This window comes from Dromaius novaehollandiae, chromosome 16, assembly GCF_036370855.1.
Source record: "Dromaius novaehollandiae isolate bDroNov1 chromosome 16, bDroNov1.hap1, whole genome shotgun sequence".
Taxonomy (NCBI): Eukaryota; Metazoa; Chordata; class Aves; order Casuariiformes; family Dromaiidae; genus Dromaius; species Dromaius novaehollandiae.
In genome coordinates, this window is record NC_088113.1 from 9,011,275 (window position 1) to 9,036,975 (window position 25,701).

The 25,701-nt window shown below is 42.3% G+C and overlaps 1 long non-coding RNA gene across 1 annotated transcript in view; it reads left to right on the top strand.

Annotated features, from left to right (window-relative positions):
- The window catches only part of LOC112979098 (uncharacterized), a 135,827-nt gene that overhangs the window by 94,836 nt on the left and 15,290 nt on the right, over positions 1-25,701 (top strand). The window contains exons 12-15 of the long non-coding RNA XR_010391867.1: positions 347-412; positions 3,726-3,815; positions 9,578-9,672; positions 10,085-10,237. This is a non-coding gene — a long non-coding RNA (uncharacterized LOC112979098). The remainder of the gene's footprint in view (positions 1-346; positions 413-3,725; positions 3,816-9,577; positions 9,673-10,084; positions 10,238-25,701) is intronic.

The following is a 25,701-nucleotide window of genomic DNA, read 5'->3' on the forward strand; positions in this document are numbered from 1 at the left end:
TGTTAATTTTCAGTTGTAGCTTTATTGCAAGCTAGAAATCTTTGCAGTTCTTATAGGATTTTGGAATAATCTTTTGTACTGAACCTCTAAAACTCCGAGTGAATTTTAAAGCTGAAAAGTGTTCTCTTTAAAAAACATGAGTAAGTGGTAAAATTCATCCTTAACTTACCTGGGCTGGTTTATTCTCTGATGTCAGCTCTGTGCTTATCTCAGTCTTTCTTGAACAAATAATTTTTTATTTATCTGTAGGTGCACTATAATCTGTATTGCAGGCTTTAAATGCCTGTGTCCTTAATGTCATTAATATACTTCCTTGGGTCTTACGACTTTGTTTTCCTCCCGTTAGTGAATTCTGCAGTTGATTTATAAATCGGAACAGAATCAGAACCCAACTCCAGCTTAATAACATTAAGTAAGTCTGAAATTTTATTCATTTTTCTTTTGATGAGTGATTTGAAGGGACTCTCATCAAATCCTGACTAGACGCTATCTGAGGTTGGGTTAACTGGTTGTAACATCTGGGTTTTGCTGAAGTTAGTTGGTAACCATGAGATCTTGTCACCAGGAGGTGCAAAGGTTAATTGAAATCAGAGAAGCATAACCCATTCGATTGTCCAGTTAATGATGCCCAGCTCCCTTCTCCCTCCTGTCCCCTCCCGGGCCCCGACGCAGCCGATGCTCGCGGGCAAGCGCGGGGCGAAGCCATCACCGGCCTGCTGTCATTCAGCCTGACGGTTGGGGTAAGTTTAACGGCTGAGTCACTGAAGCCGATAAAAAATGCCTGTACTAGGGGAAAGGGGTATGTGTGTGTGAGGGGGAGTTGGTGACATCCCCATACATCATCCCCCAGTTGTAATGTTCCGAGTTTTCGTTGAAAGCTGGTAATGCCTGGAGATCTATGGCAGGTGTGCTTTGCTGAATGCATAGCGTTGGGTGGAAAAACTGGGGACACGTTGATTGGGATCCTGCAAGATGAGTGGAGATTTCTGGCAGTGGCTTGCAAGGATGCTCTTTATGCTGCAGGAGTTCATATTGCCTTGAACGAGTAATATATTATGTTTAAAATATATAAATTTTACCTTCTTCTCTCCCCAAACCGATATGAACAGTGGAATTTTGCTAATGAGTATTAAATACCAGAGGTTGATTGTGATGGTAACTTTGCCAGTGTTTCTGGAGTCAGCAGTTATGTGCTATTTACCTTAAAGTAGCCAGACAAGCAAAGCAGATTTCAGAACTGAAGACACATTAATACATTAAAATCTGAATCTTGTAACCCTGTGCTGCAGCTGGGGACAAAGTCTCCATTGGGAATTGGCTTGGTTAAGCAGAAAGAGAAGTCTTCCCCTTTGGGATACTTCTGAAGTTTTGAGCTTGAAGATGGAAAATAACTTTGAGACATTTTATTTAGAGCTATGGGCTTCTTAAAAACTGAGGCTCTTGGATAATCACTCTAAAAATCTCATGTCATATGTTTGTCCAAATTAACTGGTCTAAAACCTAATCTTCTTGTGGTATAATATAAATATTAAGCATAGGTCTGCAGAATATCTCCCTCTTTTTTTTCTCGCAGCCTTCATCTTCCAGCAAAAGCTTGACTCTTGCATGTATTCCAGTTGGCCTGGAGAGGAGGCCTGTTCTTTTGCTGATTTTTATTGTTGTGTATCTGTATTTTTGTCATTGTTATGTCACTTGGGAAATGCACTCTTGAATCAGGACCCCATTTTCATGCGCTGTGCAAACCTGTGACAAAGGTCCCTTTTCTTGAGTATCTCCTGCCTGATTTTAATCTCTGCTATCTTTAATCTAGATTTCAGTGACTGTTCTCCTCCATAGTACATCTGCCTGTGGGTAGAAACTCGGAGCATTGCAGCCTGAAATGAGATCCTTGTTCCAATCACAAGAAAGTATATAATTCACATAAATGATTCTTAGGAATAATTCTCCAGTATCTTGTTACTCATTCCCCAGACATAACAATGTAGCAGTGCTAGTAGAAATTTTCTTCTGTAAACATGGTCCCATAAAAATGAAGCATCTTTGGATTTCCTTGTTTCAAAGGGTCAAAAACAAAGCCCAAACTGTTGAAATCTTTTCTTAATGAAAACTGAAAGCTGTCTGAATTTCATAACTCTTAGTATTTTCCAAAAAAAACCCCGCAAAACTCCTGAAAATGGACTTATTTTACAGCCCAAAGCATTTTCTGTTTGTTCCTTTGTTTAATTAAAAAATAATCTAAGTTATTTTATTTTACTAAAATTATCATTTTGAAGTGAGGCCATATTTCTGTGGAGCAACTAAAACTTTTGTGTATTCTTAGAGCTTCATAAAAGCTGCTCCTGTGCTGGGGTGACAATGTGTACCCTTTGCACAACCATGGAAGGTGTTCTTTAGGTAATTTATGTGCCTGAGCCATACGACTCCCACACACTACTGAGGAGGAGAAGCTAAATCAATCAAGAGAGATTTCTTGTGAACAGCCATATTACATCTACCACCCGTTTGCTCTTGGCTAGCTGAGGAATGAAGCAATTTAAGCCTGTTGGGTCATGCTGAAATGGGGGCCAAAAGCTTATCAATGTGCTGTGCAGGACTAAGCCTCATTTCATCTTCATTTCCAGAGGTTCGTGGACTGCAGCACTTCCCCCTAGCCCAGCAGTTTCCCTGGTATACATGCTGGCTCTGTTGCTGCTGCGCTGGGGCCAGAGGTTGGGAAAACAACATTTTGATACAAATGGAGAGCCTGTAGATAGGATTTTTTGCTATCTGTGGAAGACTGTTGAGCAAAATGCAATTAGTCTTTAGTTGTTACGTGGCTTTGAAGATAATAAGAAGTTTGCTGTGGATTATTAGGTGAAAAAGCAAAGTTTTCTGTTTACTTGTCTAATGTTGCTTGCAGTCTTGGAGATGTTCTGCCTGATCCTTGTGCCTTCAGATTATTCCCGCGTCTTTCTCAAAGCTGCATCCTCCTCAGATGGACCGGGCAGCTACATTCTTAGTTAAAAAAATAAAATAAAAGAACACCCCAAGCAAACTGAACATCCCCATAGCGCTCTGTCCGTGCGGAGGAGAGCACCTGAAAAGGCTCAGCCGCTGACACATGCTCGCAGGCAGAAGTAACGCACGGCATGAGCTCGCGGTTGGGTTTCCTATTTCTTGTAGGTTCATATTAAACATGAAATTCCATATGGGCCTTTTAATGGTTGCTTGGAAATTGGATGTCTGTCACCCCAGAGGGATGTATTGGCATTCTGCACCTGATTGCATTTTTCCCTTCTCCCCCACAGGACAAGTCAAAGGTTACGGTTCAGAGGGGAGCGAGCTTGTCGACAGCAGGTTCTCTTCAAGCTGAGAGGGGGCTTTTTCTCTTTAATGGACTGGCTAGGTTGTGCGTAGGTGTAGATTGTTGCTTGTGTGTATGAATTTAGGAACCTAAGCCAAAGTAAACTGACACAACCAGAAAAGTTGATACTGACTCCAAAATAAATTGTTCTGATTCTAAGCATGGTCTGAAGAATAAAGCAAAACAAGCAGAAATAAAGAAATAGTTCAGAACTTGTCACAAATTTCCATCCATATCTCCTTTCCACGCCTGTGTAGGAAAAGAGAAAAGGGCTATCAAATGAACTGTAAATATTTCTCAGAAAGCAAAGTTACCTTTTTAAATCTGAAAACTTAAGAAATTGAAATATTTTCATGATCTCTTGTAATTCTGCTCTCTCCAGCGTGACGTTACGCAGTGCCGTTCCTCCCCGGCGAGGCAGCGCACAGTGCTGACGTACCCGAGCCCTCTGCGGTGGAGCCAGCTCACGACTGTAAGTGTCCCCGTCGCGCTTGTCCATGCTGCTTTGGTGCACATCTCTGAGCTAGCATCTCTGCCAGGCATCTTTGCTGTTCATGCAGACATACAGGCTCTCCTAAAGTGAGTCTGTACCAGACTCTCCAAGTGTGGCGTAGTGATGCCCTGGGCCCCATTATTGTGTTAATTATGCATTTGTTAATAGTTCTCAGCTATGAGGATTAGCAGTGCTGTTATCTCTCTTTTACACTTGGGGGATTCAAGCACAGGAGGCCAAGGCACAGATCTCCAGCACCTAATTCACCTAAGGGGCCTGAACATTGCCTGCAGTAGCCAGGGTCACACGGGACAGTTTATAGCAAAATCTGATATTGAGTATTCCAAAATATAGCCTAGTGCCCTGGGATGCTCTGCTTTTCGACGTCTGCAGTGATACTTGCACAGGCTGGATGGGTGGGAGACTGAGTGCCAACATTTAGTGTTGAATCTAAGCTGTTAAAGTATGAGTCTGCAAGTTACTCCAATAAATCTGTTCGCTTAGATTTAGTTGAGGAGATAAAAATCTGTCCTTGAGTCTGGGTGACACAGTATGAAGCAATGGTGACCAGATATCAGCAGTATTTCTAGTTCCAAGTATTTAGAAATTATGAGTCAGGCTTTCCAAATCTCAGAAATAATGAAATAGGTTTTTGAAAAGAACATTTCAGAATATGTTTACTTATTTTCTGCTTTCTCAGCTCTTTGGGTGCAGCTGGTTTACTTGTGAAGTTTTTCACCAGAAATGTATGTTTTCTAAGCTTCCTTTTGAAAATGAAACTCAGATTCTCATATATTCCTGTGTTCTAGATCTGGGCTTTAACCAAGCACCAAAAACAGCAAGACTAAACATTCTTGATAAATTTATGTGTGTTAATCAGTGCAAATTCCTTGCTAAATTTCAAAACCTCCACACTAAACAAGGAGCATCAGAAGTGAAAAGTAAATTGAATCCATGAGTATTTCCATTTTAATTCAGCACTAGAGGTTGCACAAATTTAAAGCGAACGTGGATTATAGCCAAGTTCTGCTACACTGGTTTCATTCATGATGACTTTGCTGCTATCAGCTATCCAGTAATGCCTACTTCAGCCTTCAAATGTGATCACTAAAAAAGCAAGGTAGGTAAGAAATAATGACTGTAATCATCTGTTAGCTCAAGATTGGCATTGTTAACGTGTGGATAAAGCAATCCTCTTGGAGCTGGTTCTCATCTGGCCAGAGAAACTCCTATCACTGCTGCATCCTGCAGCCCGTGGCATTTGTGTCCTGCTCTCCAAAACGTAAATGCAGGCAGGGTTCAATCCGCAGTGCAGGCTGATTGCTGTAGCTCTAGTGATGGCAAAAATTAGCTTAACTTGACTTCAGTTGTAGTTATAAAACTTTACAGATGCTGAAGATTTAGCTGCTCCTCAGGTATATAGGCTCTCTGGTGTTTGGTGGAATTTGCAGGCGTTTGCCTGCTCTGAGGATCCACACTAGTGTTTTTAGGAAGGCTTTACAAAAATGCTTATTTCAATTGTTACCTCTAATTGAAATAATATAGCAGAAATCTGTGTAGCTTATTGCCCTGACAGAGTGTAAACAGCTTTTTGGAGGCATTCTGGTATGAAATTTTCTAGTCCTTGTATTGTTCTTGCACACTAAGTGCACGGAGAGAATAAGCAATAAAATACCAGATGGATTTTCTTTGAAACATAATTACTGTCCAGGTGCAGACCCCACTTTTGATAGTCAAAGATTTCCATCATTTTAATAGGATTCTTTTTAGTCACAGTATCAGCATCCCTTGACCTGAACTATCGGTCAGCAGAGTGCACATAAGAGTCCTGGTGAAACGAGAAAGGAGTTTGCTTTTCAGTCGTCTTTGGCCACTGTCCTTTTTCACAAAGCTGGTAATTGAGATGCCACGTGGTGTCCATTCTGGCAGTGACTTTCTGAAGGGGACACCTGGCTGCAGGGAACTGTACTGAAACTCATTTGTTCTCTGCAAAGAGCCAAGTAAGAACATTTTTTGATTGTTTTTCCTCTTTTCCTTGTGAGGGAACGGAGCAATAAAATAATAAAAAAGGCATAGCCCGTCTCGCCTCCCCTTCTGACATGTTGAGTGCCAAAATTCAGATCAAGTCTTTAAGGCAAAGTGAGAACGCAATGAAAACAGGGGCTTTATTATAAAGGCAGGGCTGTGAACTTTCTAACTCGAGCAGTGCTCCCGGATGTGACTCTTCACACTGTACACAGCTGCTGAACGCTTCCAGGGACTGTGGGTGGTGGGTGAGGAAAGGGGAAGAGGTGGTTTAGCTATGCACAATATTTCCCATAAGAAATAAAGCAGTAGAGTCTCACCTCACTGCCTGTTTTTCCACATATATTGAGACGGGAATGTATTTATATAACCCTATTAAAAGGGAACACTCAGTAGCAAGCTTGGTCTTTAAATAGCTACTGTTCTGCATATTCCAGTCTCCAAACTCTTCAATTTCAACTCACACCCACTTACATTCTTTTGACATATTCCTCAGTTTTTTGTGACTTTGGGGTCAAATCCAAAACTTATTGAAAGCAGTGGAAAGACACTCGCTGAATTCAGTGGAATTTGGATAATACCCATAGAGCTCAGATACCATGGTGATAAATGCAATAAATTATAGAGAAAAGTTGCCCATGTTGGGTTAGCTCCACTTCTGAAACAAATGAAGCTGCTGCTCTTGACTGCCACAGGAATAGGTTCTGGTCCCTTGGTGGTGGCATTTAAGCTTTATGGTGTGCAACAGCACCTCTCAAAACACCTTACAAAGCAGGGAAATATCTTTATCTCCCATTTACAGATGAATAAACTGAGACTCGGAGCCATGCTTTAACCTGTGTGTCAGTCATGCAGTGCTACAGAGCTAGAATTAGACCCAGATAGCAGCCCCTGGACCACCCAGTGGAAAAATAGAGGCTATTAGCTGCTAGCAGTCTCAGAATCGCCCAGCACTACCAGGTCCTATTGATGCCAACAGGAGCGGAGGGCAACCACCATCCTCCCAGGGCAACCAACATCCTCCCATAAATCTTTGAGCATTAATAAGCTGACCAGTTTTTCAGAAGCATTTTGTTTTTACCACCAGGACACATTATTTCATCTTTTTTTTTTTCCCCAGCATTCATATTTTCCCTTTGACTCCTGTTATTTCAGTTCCATTTAGCAAATACTTTCTTGTGTTTTTTTCCCTTGTGTCCCTCCAGCCACCTTAGTTTGCCTTTTTTTTTGCCTCTTTCCCTTAAAAACTTTTTTCCTCATTCAGTGCACTAAGTGGATTTACGACCCATTTAGGCAGCGTACAGTGGCATTGCTTTTACAGTTCAGAGGCAGAAGGGCCATAAAAAGATTTACAGTTACAGCAAGAGTCAGTTGCATGGAAGCTCGAGATCCAAATTAGACAAAGGGAGCTGGGCTGTGTGAGTGGCCAGTAAAAGAAGCTTGGAAACAAAAACAAATGAAACTGCTGTTAGAGGAGGAGGTTGGGGTAGGGGGAGAGAAAGAGGAGGAAAAGTTGCCTGTTAACTTCACGTTACTATTGCAACAGCTCTGTTAATTCTGTTATATAAAGCCTTTTTTCCTCCTTTTTTTCCTCTCTCTCGATGTTGTTGTTGGACAGATTTCCTTTGCAAACACAACTCTCAAACTGGAGAGCAGCAACTTCACACAGTAGTTGAGATTCCAAAACAGATATTCCCAGGATGCTGGCAGCTGTTCTTGCTGCTGTCGCTGGGACTCCAGGATACAAACTCCAGAGGATAAAACCTAGTGGCTAAAGGAGTGGGACCAGTTAGAGTGAAGGACTTCAGGTTGCATTGCATGAGGTTAATCTGACACTTGAAAGAAGCTAGAGAATGGGAAAAGATTTTATCCTGTCCCCCACTAGAGTTTTCCTGCTGACTTCAAAAGGAACAAGACCAGGCTTGACCAAATCCTTAACAAGCTGAGGCAAAAGAGAGATTTGCCACTGACATTAAAGTAACATGTTTGGGCACATAAAGAGAGAGAGACTGGTGGGAGGCTGCAGAAGGCTGGGGGCTGAGCTTCTGTGAGACTCTCGGTCATATCCCGTATAGTAAGAGCTAATGGACATAAACCACTTGGAAAGATATGTGTTCTTTATGAGCAGCCTAAATGGGTACTGCATTTGTTTGAGTGTAAAGGGGTGTTCAGCTGGATGAGTACAGGTAGTCGCACCTGCTCAGCTACAGTCCATGCACCATATAGTCTGTACCAGGGCACCTCTGCCAATAAGCCTTTTGGGGGATCTGAGCTTAACAGTTCAGGAATAACAACACGCTAATGCAGGAACATGGCTTGAAACTGGCTTGGCGTGGAGGTGGCACAAGCACAGGACTGTCTGCACGTGTTCACAGAGATACACTTTGTTTGAGTGCAGCATGAGAATGGCTCCAGTAGTGTTTTCAGTGAGCCCGTACTTGACTTCTCCTTCTGCTGTTAGGCCTTTATTTTACATATGTAAGTTTAGAGTGTGGAAGTAATCATAAATAAGCTGTATACATAAGAAAGACGATACTTTCTATTTCTTCCCTAAATGCTTTTTTTCCCAGATAATTGAAATGCACACCATTGGTTTATTTTTCTTCTTGTTGACTTTAATTTCTGCTGCTCCCATTTTTAACCAACTTTCTGTTCAAAATACCGCCTTTAGTTTCAAATAGGTATGACAGTCCTCATTTCCTGATGTCTGTCACATAGTGATGCTATCAAACCATCTTCTGGATTCCACTCAGTTGATGTCCAGATTTCAGAGGTGGCTGATGTGCCTAATAGTTGCCTATTCTTAGCAGCTGTTGGCTATAGGGTAGCAGCAGCGCAGGAGCTTTTATTTCCCAATTTCTTGAATACGAGCTTCACTTGTGAAGCTGGTGAAGTTCTTGACCTTACTGGGTCCCATGGACCTTGTTTCTGTAGGGCCTTAGTTATCCTTTACTTGCTATGCGCTCATAGCTCTCCAGCGAGATGAGTGTTACTGGTGGTGTAGAGGTCACTGAGATCCTTTGGATGAAAAAACACTCCCTAAAGATAGGCTTGTGCTTTGCTCCCACACGTTCTCGCGTGGATGTTAACATTCAGGTTATCTATAAGAGGAAAAAGCAGTCACAACGCTGTTCCCTACATCTTTTATAGGAGCAGTTCTTCCTTTCTTAGAAGAAGAATCTCCTGATATGAGTGGTAATATTTTAGAAAGATTTGGCTAGCATTTGCTTTCTAAAGGAAGAAGCAGCCAGCCTCACAGAGAGAGGCTTCAATCTAACCCAGAAATAAAATACCAGGCAGGCCCCTATCAAAATTTAAAAGCTAATTGACAATAGGCAGATTTTCTCCCCTCTCCTCCCTGTGGCAACCCATAGCTGCTGCCATCCCCTTGCAAGCCTTGGGCACGCGAAGCGTGGGGGTCTGGGTTTCCTTCATACATATTTGCAGCATTGGGCTCTGCAGCTCTGCAGTGTTAGCTGCCCTGCCAGCTGGCTCCTTTTCTAATCGATGTTATATGTGGTGCCGTATAAACCTCAAGTGAGAAGTCGTTCGGGACACTGATGGATTTCTGTGGCTACCACTGGAGATTTTCAACAGGACACTGAACTGTAACAAATTCTGCTGTGTCAGGGTTGTTCTCCTCATCTCTTCCTTTTTTGCATTCCCTGCCTTGCGCTCTCTTTCGTCTCATTCTCCTTTTCTCCTTTCTTTTTCAGTGCGAAGGGCCTTGAACTTCTGGTGGTGACTTTGACTTACGAGAGAAAGCGTTGAAAAGGAGAAAAGACTATATTTTATGAGTGATGGTTAAAAGGTGTTCTTCAAGTACTTTTTTTTCTTTTTCTAGCTGAATATAGTTGTGTGGACAATACAGCAATTTTCATGAAAAATTCTTACAGTGGTAAAATGCTTCACTTTTTTGGGGAAAAAAGATTGAGAACGAATACAGTCTTTCGGGAGACTTATCAGGCTTGTGTTTCTGGTCGATTTTTCCTCTCATTCGCTCCTTTTATTTTTTTTCCTTTTTCTTCTACATTTATACAAGAAATAAGTATTAAAAGAAAACCAGTCAAATAGTAATCTCAGAGCCTTCAGGCATCTTTATTTTGATTCTGGTCATTTTAAAAACCAAATCAGTGTTTTCAGTTTGAATCAGTTTGGCAAAAACCTGAAAAACTTTTTAGAAATATTTCGAAAGTGCCTCCTAATGTTGAGTTTCTTTGCAGAAAAGAATATGCATTTCCTAAGGGGTGGACCAACCTTTTTATAAAAGAAAATACAGAGAACATAAAAGGCTTGATTTGATGGTATCAATGACATCAAAGCTCCTAGGTCAGTACAGCTGGAATCCACTGCCAAGTCGAAGATCCTCAGAACAGGTAGGCTGCTTAGTTTCTCTTTTCTTGAAATTATTTTGTATTCTTCCCCCTTCCGTTTTAGTTCTCATTTATCACCTCATTCAGAACTGAACTGAACTGAGGGTGCATCCTTTATCTGCAGCCATGCTCAGGCCATGTGAGTGAGCTGAGTCTCAGAAATGACTTTTACTTAACCTAGGAGGCCCCCACATCCCCTTTAAGCTGTTTTTGACTGTGTCTTCTAGTGTGTAATGTGCTCCGTAAACAAATAACCTGTGTTTTTTTAACTGGGTCAATATGAGTTGAGTTGTACTTCAAGCACGGGACGTGGGGAGGAAGTGGTGGGACCAGCAGCAGAAGGGTAGACGGCAGCAGCCTCAGACCCAGAGCAGTGCAAGGAAGCAAAATATGGACTGCTGCCAGAACAAATGCAGAGCCTTTTGGGAAACCATTTCTAGGCCTTATGAAAAAGTGTGAGAACAAAGAGGTAAAGGAAGGTGCAAATAATGTCAGACCTCCAGGAGAGCCGTTCTCTGTGGGCAGGTAGCTCTGACAAGGCTTTGCCCAGCATTGCCATTGCGCTCCATGTTATCATACCTTCAGTAAGGTTATCTGCAGAGGATGAGCTCAGAGACTCTGGTCTGAAAAGATCATGAGGTGTTGCCAAAATAAGTTTAAGAAAAAAAAAAGTGTATTAGGTTGAAAACAGCAGCAATTTTGAACGTCTCCATACATGGTCTAACTTTGGGGGCTGGAGTGAGGATCCTCAAAGGCGTTTATGTGGCTAGGAGTTTGCGAGGCCGAGTCAAAGCACAGTGTTGTGCAAGAGAACATAACATTTGTGAAAATTGCTTTGCATGTTTTTCTCCCAAGTTGATCTGTATGAGTGTTATGGCCCTCTGGCTTGTTTATTGAATTTTACCTTTTGGATTTAAATCATCACTAAAACTGACTGTTAGGAAAAAAAAGAAATACATCTCAGCCTCTGCTTACTCAAAACTGAATGCAAAAAGTTGTATTTTCACTCCTTGATTTCTCTAGGATTTTGAGTGTAGTAAGTCCCTTTTTTATTCCAGAAATTACTATATTCAGTGTTGTTTTGGAATAGCTATTAGTAAACTATAGTTTCAAAACCTGCAGGCGTCACCCAAGAGCATGAAATATGACTTTTCTAAGCTCTGTATTTTTATCGGCCAGATTCTGATCTCAGACACCTTATGAAACTTTGCTGGCTGATAAAGATAAGATCAGAGTCTGGTCTCGCATTTCAGTTAAATGAGGCTTCAGTGATTTACAGCTGAAAGAAAAGTCCCTCACAGCTTCTTGGTCCCTTGAGTTGATGGCTTCATTTTGCTGTTCAACGGTCCATAGAAGACTTCTTGGGTGCTGGTTTTAGGAGTGGGTATGGTAACAGAGACCACTGGTAATGAGCTGGGGAAGTAAAGAGTCTCACCCTCATTGACAGGAGCAAGGGAAATAGCTCATGAACATACTGAAGCAAAATGTGCAGTTACAGGGATATGATGGCGATACAGTAGATAGGTTATCCTGCCAAAACACTGGCTAAGTAGCCATTAATGGACATCTGAGTTTTGTTAAATAATTAATGTGCCTGTTGCATTTTTTTTCTTATAGATCTTTCAAGGAATTTCATTTCTGTTCCTTTGCATTTAGTTTCTCTTCCTTGAAATGCTGCTTTCGAGTCTGTCTTCTCATGAGTTTAGAGACATTGTCTATTAGGCAATTTTCTAATAGTAGCTCATGTCTACTATGGACAGAAACTTCTCTATGCGGTTTTCTCATTATATAGTTAGGAAAATGAGGCATAGCTGGCTGAAGGGGATTTGCCAAAGTCAAACAGTAGGTCTATATAGTAAGCAAGAACAGGTCTGTTGTCTATAGGACTCTGTCTTCTTCAACCAACACAAAGAAAAATTTTAGTAGAGCTTTAAAAATTAGTAAGTGATCTCTGTCTGAATCCCAGCATCCAAGGAGTTCTGAATAACACTTTTTTGACCATCTCCACCTGTGAACAAAAACTGTTCTCATTGTTGTTGTTCCTACCTAAAATACCTGAAAATCTCTCAGGCTTTGCGCTCTGGGTTTGCAAACTCATGTGATGCAGAAATCTCATACAAACGATGGGGTGTTGAAGCACTGACAAAAACCACTTCCCAGAACTTAATTGGTCCTTCCCTAATTATTCCTCACTATCTCCGTCACTGGGCTGACTGCCCTAGATGCCTGGAAAAGGCTCTATTCCTAGTTTATCCGAAAGCCTGTACACCTGGGGATTCTTGCCACCTTCCTCCAAAACACTCACCACGAGTGTGCGAAGGACATTGGATGCAACACAGCAACTCGTATTCTTATCTTCTTATCACCAGTTATTTTCCTTGAGTGCTAAATGACCGCTTTGGCTTTAGCTTGCTCTTCTCACAGGATAGAAAGCAATATAATCATAGTATTAGTGGCTAGATCAAACGTTTCCCAGAGACTGGGGAGCACGCAGAGTTGAGTTTTTGGTTTGGCCTTTGCTGAATGTGGGGGATATTCACTAACTTCAGTTATGGCTCTGGATGTGGCTCCAGACCGGGCAGACTGTAGGTCTGGCCTGTTCGAGCCCTCGCAGACAGGACCCGGTGGTGAGTGCTGTGCTCTGCTCTTCTGCAAGCAGCAGGTACATCACATCCTGAGGTGAGAGCTTAGCTCCAAATGACAGTCACTTCTCTAAAACAACCCAAATCTTTCATTACATCCGCTTAGGACAAGGTGTTTCTCCTCTTCTGAAGCACAAAGGAAGGAAATGTATCTTCAGGAAATGTTTATTTTACCAACAGATTGTCCGAAGCAAGGTTCGACAATACCCGGAAAAAAATCCCCACAAAAATTAATATAAAAACAGGAGGGGTTGGAAGAAAAAAAAAGTGCAACTTTTATGAGCTAGAGAAAATAAAATGTTCAGTAATGTTCTCCCTGGTGCCGGTGGCCAGGAGTACGGCCGTGGGGCTGTGGTTCCCCAGCTGGTGTGCGCCCTGGGGACCCTGCTGGCCTGCAGGGAGGTGAGCCGGGAGGCAGGGTCCCCTCTCCTGGCCCCCTCTCTTAACTGTGTCTTAAAGCAGCCTTTAAAAAACAAAGCAAGTGAGACATGTACCAATGTAAATGTTTGCGTACTAGAGGGAGAGATGCTGCATAACACCTAACCGAGAGCGGTAGCTTAGCGCCCCGAACCTGTAGCAAGCTTCCCTCCATCTGCAGACCCTGGGAGAGGTGTTAAACATATTTCTTCTGAATATTGTGGCTCTACTTCCCCTCCTTATTTTCCCACCCTTATTTTTTTCCTAGGCTAGGGGAGCTGTGGAAGAAAGCCTTTCACATGGTTCTTGAAGGCAGCTGCTATCTGGAAATGAAACCTAAGAGGTTTAATGCCTTGCCTAAGAACGAAGGAGTTAAAATGAAAGTAAAAGAAATACTTAATTTAGTTGCCTAAAACAGGGCTCTGCCCAGTCCCCTTCTCCCACGTATGCACCATCGACACCCCACCACAGAAAACAAAACCCTCAGTTATTGCATAAGCCGACCCAGCATGTCCCTGCAGTCTGCCGCAGACCTATAACCTCCTGCTCCTTCAGGCTGGCTCCAACATGCTACAGCGCGAGTCTGCGTCGACTCAAATAAGCATGGAGAGAGGCTTCCACAGAAACCTCTAAATGGGTTTTAATGTCTCCCCACCGTAGGATTCCCGGAATTAATTTGTGTCTGGCTTTTGAAATCGGGGATGCTGTGTTAAAGAAGATGGATGTCTCTAAGAAATATTGAAAAGAATGAAGGGATGACAGTGGTGGTTTATTTAGTAACCCTGGCCATGAGCTGCAGAGTAGTAAGTGTGGTTGGTTGATTAAGATCAGATTTTTTTTCCAGTGGCAACGCCCGTATAGTTTATTTATTTATTTTTCCCCTATCACTTCAAGGCACCTAACAACAACTTAGTATTTTCTAAATCTCTGTGATTATAAATCTAGAAGGACAGCATTCTTGGTTGCCTCAGAGGCCAGGAGCCTCTACCCACAGGAGATGTACAGGAGAAGCAGCCAGCAAGCTTGCTTTATTATTACATAGCATTGCAGGGACTGGTTTTGGCTCGCATTGCGTGGGGGAACGCTGTCTGCATGGAGCATCTCCGTTTACTGGTTCCTCCATGTGCAGGGCAGCCGAGATTGTATTGCTCATGCTCACTGCACACAACTGCTAGAGAGGGGAGACTGGCACGTCTGCCCTGCAAAAGCCACAGCTTTGCATCAGCCGTTTCCCCGTCCCTCGGGTGGGCTGCAGCCCAGCATGGTTAGAGCTGCTTGCTGTAACCCTGCAAAGCTGGTGTGAGACTCCGTGCTGGTTCAGCTCCTTTCTCCCTTTTCACTGCTGTGCCTTGTGCCAGCAGAATGGCTCCGGGAACTGCAGGAAGCCTGGCGACCCTTACTTTCTCCAGCAGGGCAGCAGCAGCCAGTGAGACCTTCAGAGACCCCCTGAGATTTGGACAGCAAATGTAGATTATTGCTTCAGGATGAGTCAGAATACACTGCAAGGTTAGGAAGCGTTCTTCTGAAGTTTAGTAGTTGAGCTTTAAAAGCAGAGGATTTAGTTTACATTTTTTTATGGGCCATAAGATCAGCTCTGGAATTAGAGATGGGTTTAGCTGTAGAGCCATCTCTGAGCTTTGAAGAAAAAAAATAAATCAGGGGTGTTTGATTCCAGTGCTTTGCTTCTTACTCTCGCTGCCCTGGGAATGGAGGGAGGGCTGTTTGTGGCACTGTGAGGGCAGCCCCACAAGATCTCTGATCGTTCCCTCCCCTTCCTATCATTCACCTCCTCCCCAGCCCTACCAGAGTCAAATATAAACTTTCTTAAAATGAACACAAGATTCATCCCACTTGACCAAGTCTGACTTCCCAGAAAATAAACAGCTACAGCTGAGCCAGCCAGCCCCCCTCTTCCTGTGCTGCCAGCCTCCAGAGAGGTGATAAATGGATCAAGAGCAATTCTGAGCCTTTTGCAATAGAGAAGTATGTGCTAAGGAGAGGGATCTAACCTAAGGGACTTGCTGGAGTCCCCTGTAAAATAGCAACATTGCTACGTGCCTTAATTTTCACAGGAAAGTTCTAATTTCTTTTTTAGCCTTAATTGTGTCCTGGATAACTGATTTCCCTTCTGTTTCCAAGCCCTCCTAATGGATCAAAAAGGGTTAGGTCAGTAGTACTTACTGTCGTAAGAAGAGGGCATTTCAGGCCTCAATGCTGAAACTAATTTGAACTGTGCAATAGTTGATTCGCTATTTTGAACACTTTCTCTCTTGCCCTTTGTCTTCCTTCTGTGCAGTGTTGCTCTTACTAAAAGGAAAAAAGAAAAAGCAGTCTTTCCCTAGTGCACAGTCATCCAAAGATTGACAAAAAGGTACAGAGCACAACATGCTGAACAGTTTTCCCACCCAATTTTGCCTTCACAGTGGATTAATCAGACACCTGGAATAGATACTCATTCGTTTCTGCTACACAGTGGTCACCTAGCGCTGCATTGACTAGGACGTGCTCGTGCTGTCCCAGCGGGACGAACACGGGAACACGTGGAGGGCTCTGGGTGCTGTTCTCCAGGGCAGCTCTCCAGGAGCTGGGTGCTCCCTGGCCGTATCTCACAGCATGCTCTCAGCAGGGTAGCTTGCTGGGGCAGCTGCCCTAAAACTACAGGACTAGCCGTGACCTTTTGGACTCTACTTAAGTCCATGCTTTTCTTAGATTCTCAACCCCATGGGCGCTCCCTGTTCACAGCTGAATTCCTTGGGCACTTGTTTTGGGAGCAGCGTACATTCAGATGTTGCTGAAGATGGTACTGAAATAATTCACTCTTAAATAGCATGAGAATGAAATGAGTGTAGACAAAATAATAAATACACCTGTGTAGAACTGACTCCTTTTCCTTACCAAGTGGTAGATGTTTTGGGACTTATGTCAGAGTTATCTGATATGTCCCAGATTCCCTTTTCCTGTACTCTTCACTAACTTATGATGTTTATCTGCCTTTTCTTTCCCAGGACAGGTATCTTGATCTTAGCTGCTCTCACTGTTAAACAGTGGAATGGTAAAACAGTTAACCTCTCTTTCAGTGAAAGCCTGAGCTTCTGATCCTCTCTAATCCCCAAACATCCTGTCCGATTGTGTGAAGCTGTCAACTTTCTTCATCCTACTAGCAATACCTGGTGCTTTTTTTCTGTATTTTTTTTTTAAGTGAGAGCCTTTGTACTGCACTAAACCTGCTCTCTACAGAAAAAAATCCTGAACGAAGACAGCAAAAATGTTCCCTTCTGATGGCTAATTGCAGTAAGTAATAGTAGGCGCAGAATGCTGAACCCAAACGCCTTCCTCTGGGAGTCTTCCCGCTTTATATAGGCTGATATTCACAGACAGTCTTAATGAAGACAAATGTAGTCAATGAAGATTTGCCAACACTTCTGTAAATTGAGTATGTGCTACTAATGATGAAATTAAAAGTTCTAAAAAATGAAAAAAATATTTTCATGTTAGGTTTCAATTTATTGCTATCTGCTATTTTCAACTATAAGCATTATCTATTCAAGCCAGAATAGATTAAAACTAATTGTTAGGCCCTTATGTTTTTCATTCTTATTGTTTTATCTCCTAAGCAACTTTATTTGGTAAAAGACAAATAATCTGAATTCCTAAAGTCAGAAACAAGGAGTGGGAGTCCGGGAAACTGGCTGCTGATCTAATGCCCTTTTTGCAAGTGTGGTTATGGTTAGAAACTCTAAATATGGCACCATGTTACTGTACACACTGCAACTGCACCCTGTGTGTCAATGTCTGAGTCACAGCAGTTTAATTTACTGACAAAAACATGTTTTACTACTCTCGGCTGTGAGAAGTCAGTAGAGCTAGGAGTGAATGAGCCGAGTTCACTGCGTCGAACGTTACCGACCGAATGACCGGGCTCGGTGCGTGTGCAGGGCTTGCTGCTGATGTGAGTGATGTAAGAAGCAGAAGGGACATGTTTTGACAGGCAGATGTTGCGCCTAGAGGCGTTTAAGCAGAGGGGAACGGTTTGTTCGCAAGGTTTGTGCGACACAAGGATGTCAGCAAGTGGGGTTTCCTCCCTGCCGCCCCAAGAGAGCAGGGGCGCTGCTCTCGGCGGGGCGTCCGGAGAGCTGCCCGGGGCCCGCGGCACTCGAACCCGTTCCCCTTTAGTGAAAACACGTGAAAAGTTTTCTTTCCATCACAACAGAGAACAAAAGCATGTTTCCGAGCCTTGATGCCGGGAGAGGGAATTGTCCTCCTCTGGTTCTCTCTCCTGAAGCAGTTCAGATTCTTTTTCGTCAGGAAATGAACTGGCAAAACCCTCTTTTTTTTTTTGTTTTTTTTTTTGTTTTTGACTTCTGAACTGAACTGATGTGATCTGAAAGTTACTGGCAGAGACTAAATTATGGGGCCAATATAAAGTTTCCCTTTTAACAGATTCCCCTCCCTTTTTTATCTTTAAATAATACGTATCCACAAAGGAGACCAGCTGGCATTCCCATACTGTACACATTCATGCTAACCCTTACTATTGCCTGACTCATACATCTGAGAGAGTTTTTAATGGAAAGTATTAAATAAATTTGGTTTAATATTTGGTAAATAGGAGGTATCTTTTCTTTGTGCTTGAATTTGTGTTTCAAATGTCTATGTTTATTAATATATTTCATGAGCTGCTTAATAATAATAGCAATTAAGATAATAACAATAAATACTAATAATACTGAGTTCTTCTGCTTTTCATCAAAGGAGGTCAAGACTCAAGGGTATACCTCTGGGGCTGGTATAATGTAGATCTGATCTACTCCTGCTATTTCTTTTTATGGAAAGTTAGGAGTATCACGCAAAGATCGGATCGCCTGTATTTTGGCCTCTGGAATGTCTCTGAGGCATTATAAATGCCAGTGAAAAACATAAAATTGGAAAGAAAACAAACACCAGGACATTGAAAAATGTAACCACAAATACTGACCTATTTGTTTTTTTTTTCTGATTTAGCAGAATGCTATTAATATTATAATTAAAGCTATTTTGTAGCCTGGGGGCTAGAGCACCTGGCTCTTATTAGAGCTAGATCCATAGCACGTGGTGAAAGAAGAGGACAAGAAGGGAGATGGCCCAAGCAAGAACACAAGAGGGCACAGTAGCACCTGTGGTGCACTTTTTGTTCAATGGCTTTTTGAAAAGTTGGCTCTATCGAGGTCTTTTAGCTTTGCAGAAATGAAGGCAGGGCAAATTTAGGCCTATGCTTGCATGACATAAGAAGTAATTTGCATTTTAAGACAGTTGATGTATAGCAGCTAAAATTATGGTAAGTGTGTTGATTAGTTGGAATGGTAAAACCATGATTTTGTCAACTTAGAGTGGATTGTTTACCAGAATTATTTTTGGTTAGTAATGAGGTTCAGAGGTAAGATGTGATGACTATATCATCTAAGGGTAATATGATAATAAGTCTCATTGTAAGTTTGACAGAGTGAATTTGGGGAGTCAGTAAGGTTGATACTCCAGTGTGTTCCCCAATAAGGCCAAAAAAGTGCGTTCAAAGTGGTGGCTTTCTGCAACTTTCCTGATCTGTTCCACTATTCTTCTACCCTATCATTTCAGAAGCAAAGGATATTAATGCTACTTTCCATTTTTTGTTTAAGGAAGACTTTATTTCTGCAAAGACTTTTTATATGGTGGATCAGGAGTGGCCCAAGCAAAAGTAACTCAGGTTACTTGAACCCTAAGCAACGTCACCCTGATGGACTCTGCTGAACTGAGTGGTCATTGGTGAAAATACAGTATTATTCTGAGAGGATTAGTGCCGTAAATGGGTTTTTGGAAAAGGGTAACACGGCAATAAGATCATATACCAGTTCTTTAGTTTAAGTTCAAAGATGACGTTCTTGCATAGACGTTTCATTCAGGATGCTTGCTAGGGAAGCAAACGATCTCCTTGTACCATGACCACTTGCCTCTGCTGGGTTTTGATGAGAAGAAATGGGGTCAGAACAACTGCAACTGGAACAAGGCCAGCAAAGGTTAACACACAGTTTCTTCTGGATTTGGCTGGTCACTGTTTCTGACTTTTGCAGGAGGTTGTCAACTGGGCCTTTGCTAAGGGAACTGTGGTTGAAACCTCTGATACTGTAATCCATGGCCTATATTTACTTCGTAATTAAAGAATGAACAACAACCTCCTTTTTTTGCAAAGAACATCTCATTCTTGGGTCTCCAGTTCCTACTGTTTGCAAGGCAGAATTTCCCTCCTGTCCAAAGCAGCCTCCAGTGGTTTCATAGCCTCCCTGAAGTCACTCTCTGTCATTGTATATGGAGATCAGAAAGGAAGATGTGATACTATGCTGCATGCAAAAAAGTAAAGAAACAAGATCATTAACATCTTAATATCCTGTCCTGACATCTCACAAATTATTTTAGACTTCATAGCCAATGTAAACAGGTTTGTTTTCAACTCCCCTAATTGCCTGCTAATTGAGAGCAGATGCAGGCCTTAACTTTCTGCAGATAAAGAACAGCCTCTTCTCTAGGGTTTAGCATCTATCATGAGGTCTCTGATGTATGCCTGCAAGCTCCCCTGGTTAGTGATGCTGAGGCAGAGAGGGATTGCAACTGCTCCTCTTGAATTACGGCTGAAACCTTAGCGAGACAGAAGGGAAGACAGAGCTGTGGGACTCATCAGTAACATCATCATCATTATTGTTTCATTTCGTACTCCAGTGCACTTTCTGCAACAGTGTAGGCTTCCCTTTTTTTTGGGGTGGGGGGGTGGGGAGGGAGTTCTCCGAATTATAGATGGGTTTCTCATTATGATAGAAATCACTGGGTTTATGAAAAATGCATTGCTGTCATATTCCATTATCTACTTCCTCCCATGCTGCAATTCTGTAGCTTGCAAGTCATTACATTCTTTTTCAGAGTTCCTTTGAAATAATCCTTTCAAAAAAACACTATTCATTGGGTTTGACCCCAGAGAGATACTGTCTGTTACTAAAGCTCTCTTTTAGTTCTGTGAGGGAGACCTGTAACAACAAGATAAGTGCATGTATATTCCGAGTAACGTCTAGAGTTTGCTCCCTCCCATTAAATGCAATAGGAGCTCACAGTTCAAATGCTGGAATTTTGCTTTGTAAATGTAGGAGAAAATTTAGTTTAGAAATCTAGGTAAATTTGCAATTGGTAGTGATTTAATGTGCCATAGTCTGTTTTAGTTCCAACTTAAATATTACATTAAAACCAGCAATAAAAAAAATGAAAAAGCGTGCTAACTGCTGGGTTCAGAAAGAGCGGAGATGATTTTGTTCTTGCTGTCAGTGTAGCAGTGAGCTGCCTTTTACTTTCTCCTTTTCATTTAGCAAGTCAGCAGCGGTAGTTAAATGATAGCCCTCCAGTCTTCCTTCAGGACTGTTTCTGCAAATGAAAGCAGTAACTTCAAATCCTTGTGTTTTTCATATCCCTTACAAGGTGTTCGTGAATTTTAAAAATTTTTGCATCTGTTTGCAAAAAAGGTGTTCGTTGGTGGGCACTGGCAGTTCTTCTCTGTAAGAAATGCCCTTTGTGCAGGGAGGCTGCATAGTTTCGTACCACTGGGGTCAGGTTTGCGAATGATAAATGGGTAGACAAAAAGAAGGAAGAATTCCCTTCTAACCCATGTCATTCAGAAATACTTAAAGCACCTGGCATCTGGGTTATTAAATACTGTTCGCTCTCAGAACTGCCAAACCTCAGCGCTTCGCTGTGATTCCTCCACGACGCCCCATGCCGCAGCAGAGCCCTTCTCGCCTCCCAGGCCAGCCCGGGGCCCGTTGCGAGCGCCGTCGCCCCTGCTGACATTATCGCTCTGTGGAAAGTTGCCAGAAACCTTGCAGAAGAAAGTTCTGATGGAGCAGCCTTGCAGGCAGTTTAATAGGAGGGCAGGGGGGCTTGGAGTCAGTAGCACAAGGCATAACAGACTAAAGCAGCGGTCCATTAAATCAGCGCACTGGGGCCTAGGCATTTACAGTCACACAGTCAGATGTTTCCAGTAATTATTTCGCCATAGCATTTTTATTAGGTGCTCCATAAATAATATTCACTGCCATGCTCCTCTCGTGGTCTTTTTTTAAAAAGCGAGGAGAGGGACGAGAAAAAGAGAGAAAGTGAATTAGCTTTGCCTTCAACTCGATTTTGAGGTAATACTGCCTTTCAATCATACTGAAACAGCTCTGAGCTCAGAAAATACTAGCAAATTAGTTCCTCGTAGACCCAACGTCGTTCCCTGGAACCGTAACTAGACAGACTTAACACAAGGCAAGTTTCTCTTTCAGATTTAGATTTGTCTTCTTGTCATGGAAATTTTTCTGGACAATTGAAACGAATCAGGCGCCTCGAACTCCCGGCGCCTGCGCAGAGCTGTGCCAGGCGTCCCACCTCCGGGACGTGGCTGCGGCAGGCAGCCCGGAGACCGGGGAGAAGTGGAAGTCCCTATCTGGAAACGTGCCCTGTCGCAAGGCTTGTTCCTCATTTTCAGAAGCAAACTTTGCTCGACTTTGCTGCTGCAGGATCAGGCCCGCTAGAGATCGCCTACAGCCCAAGGATGGGCGGGAAAGAAAGTGCTGGGATTGCAGTGGGACTTTTTTTTCCTGTATACCCTTTGTTTAGTGTTAATTTTTGTTTTCTTGTATAATTTACGTAGTTCAAACGCAGGGTCATGGCATCAACGGCCAACACCCGTCCTCTCCTCTCTGAGAGACCTTCCCATACCTCCACGCCGTCGCTATGTGATCTGGCCTGAACATGCAGCACCTATTGAACCGGGCTGGCTTTTTGACGGAGGCCGTTGGGCAAAGGCTTTTTCCAGAAAATATCACACTGTTGCCTGAGGTATAGTATTAGTGTTAAGCAGTACAGCTTCTTTCCTGGCATTAAGACCTTGTGTTTTACAAAGGGAGGTTTACTCTTTGATTTTCAACATTAATTTTCTAGCCAAAGAAAGACTGCCCGAATGAACTTGAGGATTTTGGGGCTTATTTTCGTATCGCACTGCAATGTTGTGACCAACCCCAAGCAAAACTCAGGGGAGCAACAGAAAAATGAGGTGTAGTAAGTAGACGTGGTGCAGTTTTGCTACTATGAGATTCGCAAGCTTCCATCGGTGTGTGCAGAACCTTTAAGAAGCAGCAGTGTGTACTTGCGTCTAGGCTTAAAATCTGTGCATCGAGTATAGATGTGCACTGGGAGCACAGAAATTGTTAATAGCTGGGCTGAAAATAGGGTTTTAACTCTTAAGTTCTCAGAGGCTACCTTTTAGACCTTCAATCTGAAGCTGGCTTGACTTTGGAAGATACCAGGATCTCGTAAGCTCTTCCCTTATTTCCATCAGTCATTACTTCTAGTTTTTTATCGGTGCACTTCACACTATACCTACAGCAAGCAAATAAACTCTTGTTTTGGTGTCTAACCAAGCTCTGAAATCACATATGTGTGTTTGCATCCTGGTGTTCAGATTTGAAATTCCCTGTTGGTACGTTCTCACCCCTTGACAAGCGTGGGAGTCAGGCATATTGCTTATGGTAGCCATCAGCATCTGCTCAGGTTTGGTGGCCTTGTTCTTCTGGGGGTATGTATGAGGGTATGGTGCCACGTGGCTGTATTTCAAGGGGAATAAAGCATTTTTGTGCAGCTTATTGTCTGTCAGTGGGCTTGGGCTATCTTACTAGCCCAGCACTGCTGGCTGAAATCTGCAGTATGCTCGTCTGATCCAAGACTTGGGTCGGATGTGGTGGAGCCCTTCCACGCCATCCAGAAGTGGCATGTGACAGGGAGCTCCCTGTAGCTCTGCCAGCGGCAGGCTGGCTCAGCTGGAGGATGCTTTGTTACTGGCCTGGGCTTTAGCAATACCCGGGGCCATCCTGTCAAGAGAAAAAGACAAATCATCTGTTTCTCAGAAAACATCTTCTCCAAATAGTTTCTCAGTTCCTTTTGTTCTCTCTTTCGTTTCTGGACTCCTCTAGTTAGGGAAGTTGCAGCCCTTCTGATACAAATGTATATATTCATTTTGTGGTATAGAAAGACTCAGTTCAATGAACCCAGGACATTGGCTTTTCTAATTTTCTCTTGCTGCAGCAGGTAATGGATTAACTCCTTGTTACTCCTCTCTAAAGAAGCAGAGAAAGTGATGCACTCTGTAAAGACCTTGATAAAAAAAAAAATCCACTGGGTTTCTAAAGAAATACTTTATTAGAACCATAAGGTTTCTTTTTTCTTTCTTTCTTTTTTTCTTTTTTTTTTTTTTTTGAGAAAATTTGAAATCCGGAGTTTATTTTTCCTTCAGTGTCTCTCCTAAGAACCAACAGGAATTGAGATATTTTTTTTTTCTCTCTTGTGTTTGTGCCTACTTATTAAACACACATGTGGCCTGGATTCCTTGCGTAGGTGCAAAGAGGTTTGAAAAAAGAAAAAGAAAAAAAGGTGTAACCCAGTCCATTGACCTGTCTCTTTGCCCTTAGGACTCTTTCGAACAGCTGTGAGAAAAAGAAAAAAAGAGGAGGGGGGAGAAAAAAGGAGGCAGTTTAACAAGCCAAATCCAGATGTTCATTTCATACACACACCCTGAACAGCTTTTGCATGGTTTATTTCGTTTTCTGAAACCATTTTTCACCAGCCTGTTTTCTCAGCTGGGAAACTTCTGGTGTAGTGTTTTCAAAAAAATATTGCATTTGGCATTACAAGAAAACAGAGCCTTTAAGACATTAAAAGGACAATATCCTTGTTTGACTTGGCCCAGGGAAGCAGGGCTATAGGAATTTTAGATTTTTGTACCACCCAAAGAATAGGTAAAAGAAATTTTCCACTCTTAAACCCAGTTTACATGGGAATTTGAGAGTTGATTTAGCTTGATTTTTTTCCCTTTTAAAGACTTCTCTGAGTACTTTGTGTTAGCGTAGTGAGACTTTATTAGAGTGAAGGAATAAGCAAAGTGATAGGGATCAGTTCACATCTAGATTCTGATAAACCATGGTCCAAAACTTCAACTGAAGCTGAGTGGACCTCATTTTTATTTGGCTAGGAGCAGATCCTGATACGCTTGCTCAAACAGACATTTACAAAGTGTAGACGGACAAATTTGAAATGATTTAATACTGGTGCGTTATGTCTCTACTTAAGGCAAAGGTAAGCTGCATAATGTGAATGGTGACTTCTGTCAGCTTTGTGGATAGCTCTAATAGCAGAGAGGGCAGTGATTAGGTGACAGGGCAGTGTCGGTATTAGGGTTTATAGGTACCCTAATGACTGATAAGTGATGGATGAGATTAGGGACAATCAAGTACAAAAAAGTTACGCTGGTATCAGTTAGCTAACTAAAGGATATATAGCTCTTCAGAGAGCTCAAAGTGTTTTGAGTTTTCTCCCTGACTCCCTTCAAGCCAATGGGTGATTTGGCGTTTGCTGTTATGGCCACCTACTATTTTTACATATGAGAACCTACAAGTGCTGTTACTTACTGTATTACAGACTTGGTCCAAAAATCTCCATGTAAAAAATGGTCCTAAGTTTGAGAAAGGATGGGGCAATAATGCTCTGACGCTCCTTTTGTTCACTTGTTCTAAAACAGAAAAGTAGCTGCTATTCTTGTTAGAAACTTCACCATCCTATATAGTTTTTAGGCCCTATCAGCTAAGAAATAAAAGCAGAAGATTGGAATTGTTAGTAGTATAAGGTGGAAGTCAGACAATTTCAAATACAGACTTTGAAGACAGATACATTGCTGTTAAATAAATAGAGGGGAAAAATAGATTAAAAGATCTTAACTGGAAAAAGTGCAACATAACTTAAGTAAATACAAATGCTTAAGATATTTAAACATTGCATGCCATGTTTTCCTTTCACTATGCTACTGCTAAAATAAGGGTAGATGATCAGATACCTTTCTTTTGGCATTGTAGAGCCTTGATGTACATGGTGTGTGTGTCTGCCTGTTTGTGCCTGTGTGTAGATGAATGTGCATATCCTTAGGCCTTGGCAGCGCCTGGTAGTGAGAACATTGGCACTTCGGCATCTGAACACCATCAAGTGGGCTATAAATACATGGTCCTTGAGCTGATATTCTCTTCAGGTGGAAAAAAATGTAAGAAAAATCTAATTAAGGATTAAAATGCATTAGTCAGATTATTTGGCCAGTATAGATCTAGGATGAAAAGCTGCCAAGGAGTACTAGGAAGTTTTGTCGAGCAAGCTGGTAGTCTTTTTAAAGACGCTGACTTGGTACACAAACAAAATAATCCTGGGGAGAGCTTATATTGTCTCTCCATTTCAGGAGACTACAAATTCCTGATGTAAAGTGAATGCTGATCCTTTCTTTTGGGACCGTAGGAGGGACTTTTCTGACCACAAAAACGTCTGACTAGGGCCATCTTTACAGAC